The sequence below is a fragment of the Hypanus sabinus genome, chromosome 13 (genome assembly GCF_030144855.1).
Source record: "Hypanus sabinus isolate sHypSab1 chromosome 13, sHypSab1.hap1, whole genome shotgun sequence".
NCBI lineage: Eukaryota > Metazoa > Chordata > Chondrichthyes > Myliobatiformes > Dasyatidae > Hypanus > Hypanus sabinus.
In genome coordinates this window covers 95,723,768-95,738,456 of record NC_082718.1, presented here as the reverse complement: position 1 = coordinate 95,738,456, position 14,689 = coordinate 95,723,768, and the positions used below count along the sequence as shown (strand labels likewise).

The 14,689-nt window shown below is 44.3% G+C and overlaps 1 protein-coding gene and 1 long non-coding RNA gene across 3 annotated transcripts in view; both read right to left on the bottom strand.

The window, feature by feature from the left end:
* The window catches only part of dhx37 (DEAH (Asp-Glu-Ala-His) box polypeptide 37), a 40,235-nt gene extending 37,177 nt beyond the window's left edge, over window positions 1-3,058 (bottom strand). The window contains exon 1 of the mRNA XM_059988243.1: window positions 2,930-3,058. The gene's annotated coding sequence lies outside the window, so the exon portion shown is untranslated. The remainder of the gene's footprint in view (window positions 1-2,929) is intronic.
* Window positions 3,059-5,721: 2,663 nt separating this feature from the next.
* The window catches only part of LOC132404171 (uncharacterized), a 32,803-nt gene continuing 23,835 nt past the window's right edge, over window positions 5,722-14,689 (bottom strand). The window contains exons 1-3 of one of the 2 annotated variants that reach the window (XR_009515439.1): window positions 8,767-8,904; window positions 7,994-8,132; window positions 5,722-5,922 (exon numbers count right to left, since the gene is read on the bottom strand). This is a non-coding gene — a long non-coding RNA (uncharacterized LOC132404171). Of the gene's footprint in view, window positions 5,923-7,993; window positions 8,137-8,766; window positions 8,905-14,689 lie in introns of those variants that run through there. The other variant, XR_009515440.1, reaches the window with a different exon arrangement.

Here is a 14,689-nt window from a genome sequence, read left to right as displayed (position 1 = left end):
GGAGTGTGTGGAGACACAGAGACCGGGGCCAACAGAGGGGATGGGAGTGTGTGGAGACACAGAGACCAGGGCCAACAGAGGGGATGGGAGTGTGTGGAGACACAGAGACCGGGGCCAACAGAGGGGATGGGAGTGTGTGGAGACACAGAGACCGGGGTCAACAGAGGGGATGGGAGTGTGTGGAGACACAGAGACCGGGGTCAACAGAGGGGATGGGAGTGTGTGGAGACACAGAGACCGGGGCCAACAGAGGGGATGGGAGTGTGTGGAGACACAGAGACCGGGGCCAACAGAGGGGATGGGAGTGTGTGGAGACACAGAGGCCGGGGCCAACAGAGGGGATGGGAGTGTGTGGAGACACAGAGGCCGGGGCCAACAGAGGGGATGGGAGTGTGTGGAGACACAGAGACCGGGGCCAACAGAGGGGATGGGAGTGTGTGGAGACACAGAGGCCGGGGCAAACAGAGGGGATGGGAGTGTGTGGAGACACAGAGACCGGGGTCAACAGAAGGGATGGGAGTGTGTGGAGACACAGAGACCGGAGCCAACAGAGGGGATGGGAGTGTGTAGAGACACAGAGACCGGGGTCAACAGAGGGGATGGGAGTGTGTGGAGACACAGAGACCGGGGTCAACAGAGGGGATGGGAGTGTGTGGAGACACAGAGACCGGGGCCAACAGAGGGGATGGGAGTGTGTGGAGACACAGAGACCGGGGCCAACAGAGAGGATGGGAGTGTGTGGAGACACAGAGACCGGGGCCAACAGAGGGGATGGGTGTGTGTGGAGACACAGAGACCGGGGTCAACAGAGGGGATGGGAGTGTGTGGAGACACAGAGACCGGGGCCAACAGAGGGGATGGGTGTGTGTGGAGACACCGAGACCGGGGCCAACAGAGGGGATGGGTGTGTGTGGAGACACAGAGACCGGGGCCAACAGAGGGGATGGGAGTGTGGGGAGACACAGAGACCGGGGTCAACAGAGGGGATGGGAGTGTGTGGAGACACAGAGACCAGGGTCAACAGAGGGGATGGGAGTGTGTGGAGACACAGAGACCGGGGTCAACAGAGGGGATGGGAGTGTGTGGAGACACAGAGACCGGGGCCAACAGAGGGGATGGGAGTGTGTGGAGACACAGAGACCGGGGTCAACAGAGGGGATGGGAGTGTGTGGAGACACAGAGACCGGGGCCAACAGAGGGGATGGGAGTGTGTGGAGACACAGAGACCGGGGTCAACAGAGGGGATGGGAGTGTGTGGAGACACAGAGACCGGGGTCAATAGAGGGGATGGGAGTGTGTGGAGACACAGAGACCAGGGTCAACAGAGGGGATGGGAGTGTGTGGAGACACAGAGACCGGGGCCAACAGAGGGGATGGGAGTGTGTGGAGACACAGAGACCGGGGTCAACAGAGGGGATGGGAGTGTGTGGAGACACAGAGACCGGGGCCAACAGAGGGGATGGGAGTGTGTGGAGACACAGAGACCGGGGTCAACAGAGGGGATGGGAGTGTGTGGAGACACAGAGACCGGGGCCAACAGAGGGGATGGGAGTGTGTGGAGACACAGAGACCGGGGTCAATAGAGGGGATGGGAGTGTGTGGAGACACAGAGACCGGGGTCAACAGAGGGGATGGGAGTGTGTGGAGACACAGAGACCAGGGTCAACAGAGGGGATGGGAGTGTGTGGAGACACAGAGACCAGGGTCAACAGAGGGGATGGGAGTGTGTGGAGACACAGAGACCGGGGTCAATAGAGGGGATGGGAGTGTGTGGAGACACAGAGACCGGGGTCAACAGAGGGGATGGGAGTGTGTGGAGACACAGAGACCGGGGCCAACAGAGGGGATGGGAGTGTGTGGAGACACAGAGACCGGGGTCAATAGAGGGGATGGGAGTGTGTGGAGACACAGAGACCGGGGTCAACAGAGGGGATGGGAGTGTGTGGAGACACAGAGACCGGGGTCAACAGAAGGGATGGGAGTGTGTGGAGACACAGAGACCGGGGTCAACAGAGGGGATGGGAGTGTGTGGAGACACAGAGACCGGGGTCAATAGAGGGGATGGGAGTGTGTGGAGACACAGAGACCGGGGTCAACAGAGGGGATGGGAGTGTGTGGAGACACAGAGACCGGGGCCAACAGAGGGGATGGGATTGTGTGGAGACACAGAGACCGGGGCCAACAGAGGGGATGGGAGTGTGTGGAGACACAGAGACCGGGGCCAACAGAGGGGATGGGTGTGTGTGGAGACACAGAGGCCGGGGCCAATAGAGGGGATGGGAGTGTGTGGAGACACAGAGACCGGGGCCAACAGAGGGGATGGGAGTGTGTGGAGACACAGAGACCGGGGCTAACAGAGGGGATGGGAGTGTGTGGAGACACAGAGACCGGGGTCAACAGAGGGGATGGGAGTGTGTGGAGACACAGAGACCGGGGCCAACAGAGGGGATGGGTGTGTGTGGAGACACAGAGACCGGGGTCAACAGAGGGGATGGGAGTGTGTGGAGACACAGAGGCCGGGGCAAACAGAGGGGATGGGAGTGTGTGGAGACACAGAGACCGGGGCCAACAGAGGGGATGGGAGTGTGTGGAGACACAGAGACCGGGGCCAACAGAGAGGATGGGAGTGTGTGGAGACACAGAGACCGGGGCCAACAGAGGGGATGGGTGTGTGTGGAGACACAGAGACCGGGGTCAACAGAGGGGATGGGAGTGTGTGGAGACACAGAGACCGGGGCCAACAGAGGGGATGGGAGTGTGTGGAGACACAGAGACCGGGGCTAACAGAGGTGATGAGGATGAGAGTGCGTGGAGACATAGAACCCTAGGTCAATGGAGAGGGTATGGTGGTAGGGGGGTAAGATAGTGACACCGAAGCCAGGGTCAATGAGGAGCAACAGTCATGTTAAAGAGAAACTGGAGTGTGCACCTGTCAATCCCGATCCCGTTCCCGATCTCAGGTTTGTGTTATGCTCTCATTCTGCACACATGTCCTCGCCGGAAGTGTCTGCTGGTACCCTGTAAATTGATTCCGGCTGGAATCCACGGCGGTGGAGCCGTTCCGGCAAACAAAGCGGCCACCGGACTACACCACGCAACCTTGAGAGGGAGCTTGAAACCTGGAAAGATACCGAAGCTAATACGCAAAAGGCTGGAGGCCAGGCAGCATCTATGGGAAAAAAAAGTAAAGTTGACGTTTCGGGCCGAGACGTCAACGTGTGTGCTTTTGTTCTTAAAGCTTCATTCGAATATTCTTCCGATGAGGAACTGCTTTATCTACCACGTAAAACTTAAAAAAATACAAGATACTTTTCATTGGACTCATGACCACAGCTTCTCCCCTTCAGAAACAAATATTCAATGTCCAGTACTCCATTCAAAAAACTAGATCAATAAAATTCAGGTCAGAGTTGTCACTAGGGAGCTCCTGACTGCCTATATGCAGAATGAGCTGAGTTTTCATGAATTGAATTTAACCTTGTTTCAAACAGATTTATGCACCACAAAAGAGGTGCCAGATGTCTGGAGGAGGGTCATCGTTTTGCCTTTACTCTAGAAGAACAGCAGGGATAAAATGGGTAATTTCAAGCCAGTGAATCTAACATCTCTGGCAGAAGAGATTTTCAAAAAATTCTGAGGGGCAGGATTAATCTGCACTAATTGTCCAGGAATTGTCCAGGAATTAATCTGCACTAATTGTCCAGGAATGGTCAGTGTGGGGAGATCCTGTCTGAATAATTGAATTTTTTCGAGGAGGTGATAAGTAATATAGCTGTGCACTCTACCTGGACTTTAGCAAGGTCTTTGGTAAATTCCAGCAAGGGAGAACGTTATAGGATCCAAGGCAATCTGGCACATTGATGATAGGAAGCAGAGAAAGATGATGAATTTTGCAGTTGAAAGCCTGTGCCATTTAGCTCTCTGCAGAAACTGGTGATGGGACCATTGTGGTTGTTATATTCATTAATGGTCTGGGTGTTAATGTAAAAGGTACAATTCTCACTTTTGCAAATGAAATAAAAATTGCTGGTATTTGTTATAAAGGCTACAGGTTATTTGAAGAAAAAGTAGAATTTAATGTTTTAATAATCTGAGATGATACAGTTGCTGAGGACTAATATGGCTACTTGTACAGAATGAATGGTCTACCTGGATCCCTGAAGGCAACGGCCCAGCACAGAAGGTAATTACAAAAGCATAATTGCTTTCATTTGCCAAGACACAAGAGCGGAGATTTTTTTAATAACTATCTGAAACATTCGCCGGCCGCAGCTGGAGCCTCCACACAGTTTTGGTTCCCACACCGTCATTGTACTGGAGGGTGCAGAGGAGATCCGCTGATCCCACCACTAAGCTCATCTTTCCCTCCCCCTCCCCCCCACCCCCACGCTCCGCTCTCTGCGTGACTCCCTTGTCCATCCCCACTGACCACCCTCCTGGCACTTATCCCTGCAAGCAGGGCAAGTGCCTCACCTATTTACATCCACTCCCTCACTATACTAAGGGCCCCAACAGTCCGTCCGGGTGAGGTGATAGCTGCAAGTCTTTCAGGTTTATCTATTGTATTTGGTGCTCCAGGTGCGGCCTCCTCTCACCTCCTCTAACTGGTGAGACTCCACGTAGATTGTGGGACTGCTTCACTGAGTACCTTCTCTCCATCCACCACAAAAAGCAGGATACCCCAGTGGGCACCCTTTACAATTTGACTTCCCAATTCTGTTCCTATTTACTGAGTATGCACGCAGGAAAATGAATGTCAGGATTGTATATGGGTGACGTATTTCAGTTATGAGGGGAGACTGGATAGGTCGTTTTCCCTGGGAATGAGAAGGCTGAAGAAGATGCAGATACAAAATTATAAATCAGGGCAGATAGTAGGAAACATTTTTCCTGACCAGAGGTGTCTAAAAACAGAGGGTAATGGTTTAAGATAAGTGCTGGAGATTTATATGGGTATGTGGGCATATGGGTAATTTTCCTTTTACCCAGAGGATGGTTGAAATCTGGATTGCATTGCCTGAGGGAGTAGTGGAGGTAGGCACTTTCAGAATAAATATTTAGATGAGCAACTAAATACCGTGATGTGGAAGCTTGTGGGATGACAACTGGAAAATGGGATAAGTAAAAGAAGTACTTATTGGCTGGCATGGAACCTGGTGGGCCAAAAGGGCCTCTTTCCCTTCTCTATGGTTCTATGAATATTTCATCAATCAAAATGCAGGGAGGTCAGAATAGAAGTTCAGTTGTCAATATGCTCACATGGTCAAAAAAAAAGGGATTTATTTGGTCATGTATTATGAATAAAGTATTTGAGTAGAAAGTTCCTTTTATGAACACAAGAAATTGTGCAGATGCTGGAAATCCAAAGCAACACACACAAAGTGCTGGCGGAACTCAGCCGGTCAGGCGACACCCGTGGAAATGAGGTTTCGGGTTGTCAGAACCAGAAAGGAAGGGGGAAGGCGGCAGAATTAAAAGGTGGGAGAAGGGGAAGGAGGACATGCTGGAAGGTGATAGGTGAAGTCAGGTGCATTTTAGTTTAGCTGGACATTTACACAGGACAACAAAGATGTTGCATCCTCAGTTTTCTTTTGTTGATGATAGACTGAATTTGAACACGGAATATAATTTCAGACTACTTGTATCATGTAGGAATTTGAGGAAACAAGAAATTAACTTTTACTAAGTATAATGTGTTTAATTACATAATGGTGCTGATGCTTTGCAATAGTTCAACTGAGCTAAAAATGGTTTGTTGATCATTTTCATTTGTATTCGGTCTCTGAGGCTTTCTTGCTCAAGTGTCAACGATAATCAGCCAGCATTGATGGATTCCAGTTACCCTGATACCGTTTCTCCACGGCCTGGTGACTCCTTTCACCAGGCTTGTCACTTACAGTGCCGAGATTTGCAGGGGAAAATCTAAATGGGAATGCAGAAAATGAACATTTAGTGACATGTTGCACTTCATGGTTTTGTATGCTTGAAGCACATTGTCAGCCAGCTACAAGTTGTTTGGTGCATTGTAGTTACCAAAAAAAATTTCAACAACATCCTTCAATGCCCTCCATGTGATTTTCTCTAGTCCCACTAGAAGTTGTTTGAATTGCCTGTCATTGATGACCTGTTTGATTTGTGGACCAACAAAAATGCTTTCCTTAATCTTGGCATCAGTTATCCTGGGAAACATCTGTTTCAAATATCAAAATCCTTCACTGAGATATATAGTCTTTCTAAAACCTGTCCTGCCATGCAGTATCCACCCTGCCTAAGCTTGCAACTAGATAGAAAACTTTTTAGTGTACATTGTGGACAACATTTTAATTGACTTGAACTATGAATTGAAATAAAAAAATATAGGCATTTTTTTTTAAAGTGGCGCATGATAGGGAAATTCCATGGTGCTTTTCATGATTAATCACAACAAACACCCAAAAAGTGTTCAGGAAGCGAAATATTCGCTGTCCAGTGTTACTAGTTTAATTAGTTTGACACAACATTGTGGGCTGAAGGGCCTGTTCCTGTGTTGTATGTTCTATGCTTTTAGTGTCATTCATTACCACACTATGTGTATTGAGTGAATTTTTGTGTATTTTCCAACTTTAATTTCTGAGTGACGCTGCCCTCCACCCGTGACCAAGCATAGCACATGATACTGCAATGGTGGTTACACTTCTAAATGAGCAGTGCAGTTTTGCTGCTGGCCATTTTAAACCCATGGCTTCAGGAGAAATAGGGCCAATAAAACCTGTCTGTGTTGTGACCAAAAATGATCTGACGGTTTTCAGATCAGTGAGACTAGAAATAGAACCATAGAACATTACAGCACAGAAACAGGGCTTTTGGCCCTTCTTGGCTGTGCCGAACCATTTTTCTGCCTAGTCCCACTGACCTGCACCTGGACCATATCCCTCCATACACCCCTCACCCATGTACCTGTCCAAGTTTTTCCTTAAATGTTAAAAGTGAGCCCGTATTCACCACTTCATCTGGCAGCTCATTCCACACTCCCACCATTCTCTGTGTGAAGAAGCCCCTCTAATGTTCCCTTTAAATTTTTCCCCCTTCACCCTTAACCCAAGTCCTCTGGTTTTTTTCTCCCCTAGCCTCAGTGGAAAAGCCTGCTTGCATTCACTCTATCTATACCCATCACAATTTTATATACCTCTATCAAATCTCCCCTCATTCTTCTACGCTCCAGGGAATAAAGTCCTAACCTATTCAACCTTTCTCTGTAACTCAGTTTCTCAAGTCCCGGCAACATCCTAGTAAACCTTCTCTGCACTCTTTCAACCTGATTAATATCCTTCCTGTAATTCAGTGACCCAAAACTGCACACAATACTCCAAATTCAGCCTCACCAATGCCTTATACAACCTCACCATAACATTCCAACTCTTATGCTCAATACTTTGATTTATAAAGGCCAATGTACCAAAAGCTCTCTTTATGACCCTATCTTCCTGTGACACCACTTTTAGGGAATTTTGTATCTGTACTCCCAGATCCCTCTGTTCTACTGCACTCCTCAGTGTCCTACCATTTACCTTGTATGTTCTACCTTGGTCTGTCCTTCCAAAGTGCAATACCTCATACTTGTCTGTTTTAAACTCCATCTGCCATTTTTCGGCCCATTTTTCCAGCTGGTACAAATCCCTCTGCAAGCTTTGAAAGCCTTCCTCACTGTCCACTACACCTTCAATCTTTGTATCATCAGCAAACTTGCTGTAATACTGAAATGAGTTTTGCATGCTACTGCTGACACCATCTGGGGGAGCCTTATGTCAATAAAATGGGCAAACAAGAAGTCAGAAGCCAAAGTTCTTGAGAACACAATGCTGTTCTATTCTGGATTGAACTGATGATCAAATGTTTGGAATTTAAGTAAAACATTCCTGAGCAGTTACTGTAGTTAAAAACTTTCAAAATGTGCTCTGAGGATCTAGTATTGTGCTATTCAAACACGAGTAATTTTAGAGACAAAATAGCCTACCTGAAAACGAGAGGCTGTGAAATATTTTCAAAATGACTGAGCTCAAGGAAATTCAACTGATCTGTGGGACCAGAAGAGATTTATTAAGTCTTCGAGGGATGCCTGTCTGCAGATTTTGTGAGGCATTGGATATAATCTTCTTCCTGGAAAGGATCAGGAAGCAGAGCATTTCATAAAGATAGAGTGAGAAATTTCAATGTACGAGAGGAAAGATTTCTTACATTTTATCAAAAAAATATGTTGTCAATGACTTCAAAATCTCCACCCCCCCGCCCCCCAGTAACTGATCTTTCTCCAGGGAAGTAGATTTTTTCAGTCATTCAGTCAGTGAATCCCTTAATTTTATAAGCTGCAATTAAATCTGCCATTACCCTTCCCTGTTCTGAAGATACCTTTCCCAGGTTATCCAATCAATCCTCCCAGATGAAATTCTCTGATTCTGGCTATATCCTCACAGATCTCTGGACCTTGCATTTCTGCAACCATCTTAAGTAATGTGGTGAAACAATAGTTACATATTGTTCAAACTGTGGCCTAATCAGTAGTTAAGGCAGTCCTAACATTATCACTTTTTACTCTGTGTCTAAGCCTATTTAAAGACAAAGGTGTCTCATGTGCCTTTCTACATGTCTTGCAATCTTCAGGGGTCTGTGGACATGCATTTCAAGGTGTCTCTGTTCCTCTCTAATTCTCAATGTGATGCTGCTGCCTTGGCTTTCTTCCCCTCTCCAAAATACATTTCACACTTCAGCAGATTGAAATCACTTTCCCACTTGCCTTACAAGTCCACTAATACACAGTGAGGGGTTCTGATGAGAAGTCAGTGGACTGAGATATTCACTTTGTTTCTCTCTCTCCATAGATCCTGTTGAGTATACAGAGTATTTTCTGTTTTATTCCCCCCGATTTTCAGCATCTGGAATATTTTACTTTTGCATTGATACTGGCCTCGGGTCTACAGTTTTCTTCACCTTTTTACATCTTTTTTACATCTTTTGCAAACTTCTTCATGGTCACTGCAACGTGAAAAACAAGTTATCTAGTACTGAACCACGTGGAATCCCATTGCCTACTCTTTTCCACTCCCATTGAGCCCCAAGCAATCATAGAATTCAACATGCCTCTTTCCCCAGAATATGACTGGCTTTTCACTTCCCTGACCAAGTAAGGGAACAAAATCTGCAGATGCCGGAAATCCGAAATGTCGACTGTACTTTTCTCCATAGATGCCGCCTGGCTTGCTGAGTTCCTCCAGCATTTTCTGTGTGTTGAACAATTTCAAGTTCCTGGGTGTCAATATCTCTGAGGATCTAAGCTGGTTCCAAAATATTGATGCAGCTATAAGGAAGGCAAGACACCAGCTATATTTCATCAGGAGTTTGAGGAGATTTGGTTTGTTGCCTAAAATACTTGAAAACTTCTACAGATGTACTATGGAGAGCATTCTGACTGGCTGCATCATCATCTGGTATGGGGGGAGCTACTGCACAGGATTGCAGTAAGCTGCAGAGAGTTGCAAAATTAGTCAGCAACATCATGGGTACGAGCCTCCATGGTATCCAAGGCATCTTCAAGAAGCAGTGCCTCAGAAAAACGGCTTCCATTATTAAGGATCCCCCATCACCCAGGACATGCCCTCTTCTCATTGTTACCATCAGGGAGGGGTGTACAGAAGCCTGAAGGCACACACTCAGTGATTCAGGAACAGCTTCTTCCCTTCTGCCATCTGATTCCTAAATAGACACTGAATCCATAAAAATGACCTCACTACTTACCTTAACTTATCTCTTACACACACACACACACACACACACACACACACACACACACACACACACACACACACACACACACACACACACACACACACACAGCTGTACTTCAATTTTCTTCTATGTTTATCATGCACATCATTGTAATCCTGTCACAAAGTTAACAAGTTTCATGGCAGATGCCAGTGATATTAAACTTGATTCTGATCCTGATTCTGATATGGTATGCTTGCTGCTGGCCTTCAATCCCCCACAAGTTTGTGGCTTCTGATTTCCCATGAGCTCTTCGCATTTCCTCGGTTGGCACAGAAACATGCAAACCCTTGCCTATTGAGAGAGAGGCTTTCAGATCTCAGTTGCTGCTAAAGTTTATGTGGTGTTCCAAAGATCTACCAGATCTGTGCTATTTCAGCCACCATTTTGGATGACACTATTGATTACTCCAGGGGTATTAGGTGCTTGTAACTTACAGAGAGTACAGCATAATTTCTGCAAGCTCCTGTAAAAAGTCTTTTATTGATAATTGGACTCCATATTCTTAAATTTCCTACTTTTTTACATATTCTGTGATATTTTATAGTCATAGCACATTTTCTGTTATTCCAGATTTTAACCAGAGTTAATGTACTACTTGAATTACTGTTTGCAGTAGAACATGCAGTTGGTTTTCTATTTCAGTCTCATTAAAGACCTTATCTCCATGGCAACACGTGAACTGTAGTTTGAGGCACACAGGTAGCTTTACTGGTGGGAGATGTCTTACTCCCTTGCAGGTAAATGGAAACACTACCAGAATTAGTTAGCTATGTTTCTAATTATAAAGGGCTTCATTGTTTTTGTAGCTGTTGATGCTTTGTGAATTGATAAAATATTGACCTTCCTTTTCTTGGCTACAACATTAACGAGTGTGTGAGATATGCTGAGAGCAATATCAGTAGAAAATAACTTCTGCCTTATTTTCTTTGTATGCATTAATCATTTCCCCAGGGTTACAGTACTCCTCATGAACTAAGTCTTTTAATGTTTTGTTTTGTCATTTATTTGACTGTTAAGAGAATAGGCAATTAGAACAGGAGGCCATTTGGCCTCTCAAACTAGTTCCTACATTCAATAGTTTATTGCTGATCTTCTACCTTGAATTTATGGGACATGAAAATAAACAGATCTTTTAAGTTAAAAATATATATATCAGGGACCATCAGCACTAGAGACCCAGGAAAAGTTCAAATCCCTCCATGGCAGTTGTGAACTTCAACTTCAGATTGAAAATCTAGTATTTTAAAGGTGTCTTATTCCTCTATTCCTCTATTGTCTCTCTTCTTGGATCATACTCTTCTTTTTCAGCAATTAAAACAACAGATAACATAATTGTTAAGCAAACTTTAAGGATCTGGTCTCAATTTAGAAAATTTTTTGGTTTAGCGAATTTTTCATTATCATCTCCCATTCTCCTTAATTATTTTTTTTAATCCCTTCCATGACTGATAAAGTCTTTAAGGATTAGGATGAATTAGGTATTAAGTGTTTTTGGGACCTGTTTATCTCAGGACCTCTTGCTCCATTTGACCAGTTGTCAAATAAATTTGCACTCCCAAACTCACATTTTTACAGATACCTTTAAATCAGAGATTTTCTATGTTTCCAATTAGCTACTTTTCCTATAGGTCCTGATAAAAATTTACTGGACAATCTTTTAAATTTAAAATCTTTTGTTAATGGTTCTATTACCGGTATCTATAACTTGTTGATTGATTCTAGACAAAACTTTTTAGATAAAATAAAAAAAGCTTGGGAGGATGACCTAAATTGTCAAATTTCTGATGATAGATGGAATAAAATTCTTATACGGGTTAATAAATCATCTTTCTGTGCTCGTCATTCTCTTCTACAATTTAAAGTGGTTCATAGAGCTTACATTTCTAAACAGAAGCTCTCCAGTTTTCACCCGAATGTTTCTCCACTTTGTAATAAATGCAACTCTGCTGATGCCTCTTTAATTCATATGTTTTGGTTTTGCCCTACAATTGAAAAGTTTTGGCGGGAAGTATTTCATACCTTCTCTCAACTTTTTAGGGTCCAATTTGACCCAAATCCCCTTACTGCCTTGTTTGGTATTATTGCAACTGAAGATATAACTTTAAATACTCCTAACCTACAGGTTTTAGTTTTTACCTCTCTTTTAGCACGAAGAGCAATCTTGCTTAAATGGAAGGAGTCTACCCCTCCTACACATCTTCAATGGCTACGTGATATTATGTCGTATTTAAATTTAGAAAAGATCTGCTGCTCAGTCTTAAATTCAAAACAATCTTTTTATGATATTTGGAGACCTTTCCTAAATTACTTTTCCAATTTATAAAGTTTAACAGTGCACAAACTTTTATGTATATTTTTATCTTCTCTTCTTAAGTGAATATGTTTTTTTTTCTAATTATTCATTATCATCCATCAGCTTTTTTCTTTGGTAGTTGGTAGGGGGTTGACTTTTTTATATATATAAAAAATTTCTTTTATGATATATGACCTATCTTTAAATTTTTGATTACAGAGTGATATACCTTTATGTGTTATGCTATAACATTTTGATCAATTTTATTACCATATATGAATGTACACAAGTTATGTTGAGATGTATCTATGTGTTGCACTCTGTAAATCTTTTTTTTCTTCTGAATAAAAATATTGTTAAAAAAAAGAAAGAAAGAAAAAAGAAAAGGTGTCTTATAACTGATGATCAAAAACTTATTAGATTATAGCACAAATCCAACTGGTTATGTGAAGAAGAAATCTGCCACACTTGCTCAGTCTAGCCTTTTAGCAACTCCAGAACCAAGCAGTGCGATTGACCCATTAAATGACTAATTGTGCCACTCAGTTGTATCAAAATCAGCATTTTCGTGCAGAGAAAGAATAAAGCCAGACATATCACTGAGCACCAATTCAGGCTCTGAACTTAAACGCAACAAATTTTCTCTTGGCCCGGTTAATTCTGTAAAAATTCCCTAGATGAACATTGGGGAATTGGTGTCTAAACTGAGAGATCTGTCCCAAAGGTTAGTCAAGCCACAGCTTGTTGTTGTTGTTGCAGAAATAACATCACGCTTTACAGACAATGTGCTGAGCCCCACCATTGAAATCCTCACCACTGGCAGGTTAGTCCATTCTGAGGAGATGAAACAGTGTCGTGGAGAAGCGGAGAAGAAATCACAAGGCATCAGGTCAAAAACAGTTGAGGAAATGACTTCCCTATTACCTTTTTTCAACCAGCTTGACCTTGGTGTAAAGTAAGTTGCAGAAACTATAATCGGGAGAAATAGCAGTTACCTGTACAAGGTGGATTTGATTAGAGAAGCCAGCATGGATTTACTTAAGGTAAACTAACTGAATAGTTTTTCTCTGATGAAGTAGTAGAAACGTTTGTTAACAGAAATGAATTATCTACAGACCTCCAAAGGGCATTTGATAAGGTGCCATATAATAGGCTTGTCATCAAAACTGAAGTCTATGAAACAAGGAGGTTACAGCAATGTGGGTAGAAAATTGACCAAGTGACATAAAACAAAGTTCCTTGCCTCATTTTCACACTGAAAATATGTTCCATTGTGTTGTGCCCTCTAAGAGGACCACAACCTTTTTGTGGGCTGGAGGCTTGCGTGCCTTAATGACCCAGTGCACTATGCTGGCTGGAGACAGGGCTTTATATTTGCATCTTGGCAGGGTCACCCATACCAAACAGGTCAAAGGGTAGAGGCCAGGCTGAGTGCGGTCCACCGGTCCTCCAGGTTAGAGGGTTCAGCTCAGGGCTAACAACCCTGACTGGTAAAACAGAATTGTTACGGAAAAAAGGCAATGAAGAATCCTTCTGCATCTGAGTGCAACAGTATTCCTGAGTCTCTACCTAGGACTTGCATGACTGATGGTAGTGAAAACTGAGAGGAAGCTACTGACACGATGAAGGAAGCTCTGAACACCACTAGAGATGAAGGACCTTCATTGCTGCCTTAAAGGCAGTAAAGAAAATAAAATTGCGTTGTGTGGCATTTTTCAGTAGCACCAAAGGCATATACCATCACAATAAGTAATATGATAGCCCAGCTTCCACTCATTCTACTGTTGCAATTAAAATGAAGGAGCAACAGTGGTTCGGCAAGGAGCCATATTAGGAACAGCTCCAAGAAAGCTTAGAAGTGAAGTGCTAATTTGGTGTAGTTGAAACAATGAATTAAATACAAGCTAATAAGCAGGAATATTATGCAATCCCACCAATGAAAATGCAGATACTTTTCATTGACTGCTCATGAATACTTCCAGAAGTCATATCATCATCATTATGTGCCGTGTCATATGACATCATCATTATGTACCGTGTTGTATGATGTAGACGAACATGGTCTCATTACCATGATTGTTCTTGGCAAACTTTTCTACAGAAGTGGTTTGCTATTGCCTTCTTCTGGTCATCAGTATCTTTACAAGATGGGTGACGCCAGCCGTTCTCAAGACTCTTCAGAGATTGTCTGCTTGGTGTCAGTGGTCGCATAACCAGGACTTGTGATATGTAGTAGCTGCTCATACGACCTGCTCCCATGGCTTTATGTAACCTTGATCGAGAGGGCTAAGCGGGTGCTACATCTTTCCCAAGGGTGACCTGCAGGCTAGCAGAGGGAAGGAGCGCCTTGCATCTCCTATGGCAGAGGCACATCTCCATCCTGCCACCTGCTTTAGTATGTATCGTCTACAAAATGCTCTGCCTAAGCTATTCCAACAGCACTTCCCAAACCCTCAACCTCTACCACCAACAAGGATAAGGGCAGCAGGTGCACAGGAACACCACCACTTAAAGGTTCCCTTTCAAGTCACACATACTGACATAGAAATACTGTATATCAGTGTTCAGTCATTGTAACTTATCTTAATGCTGGAA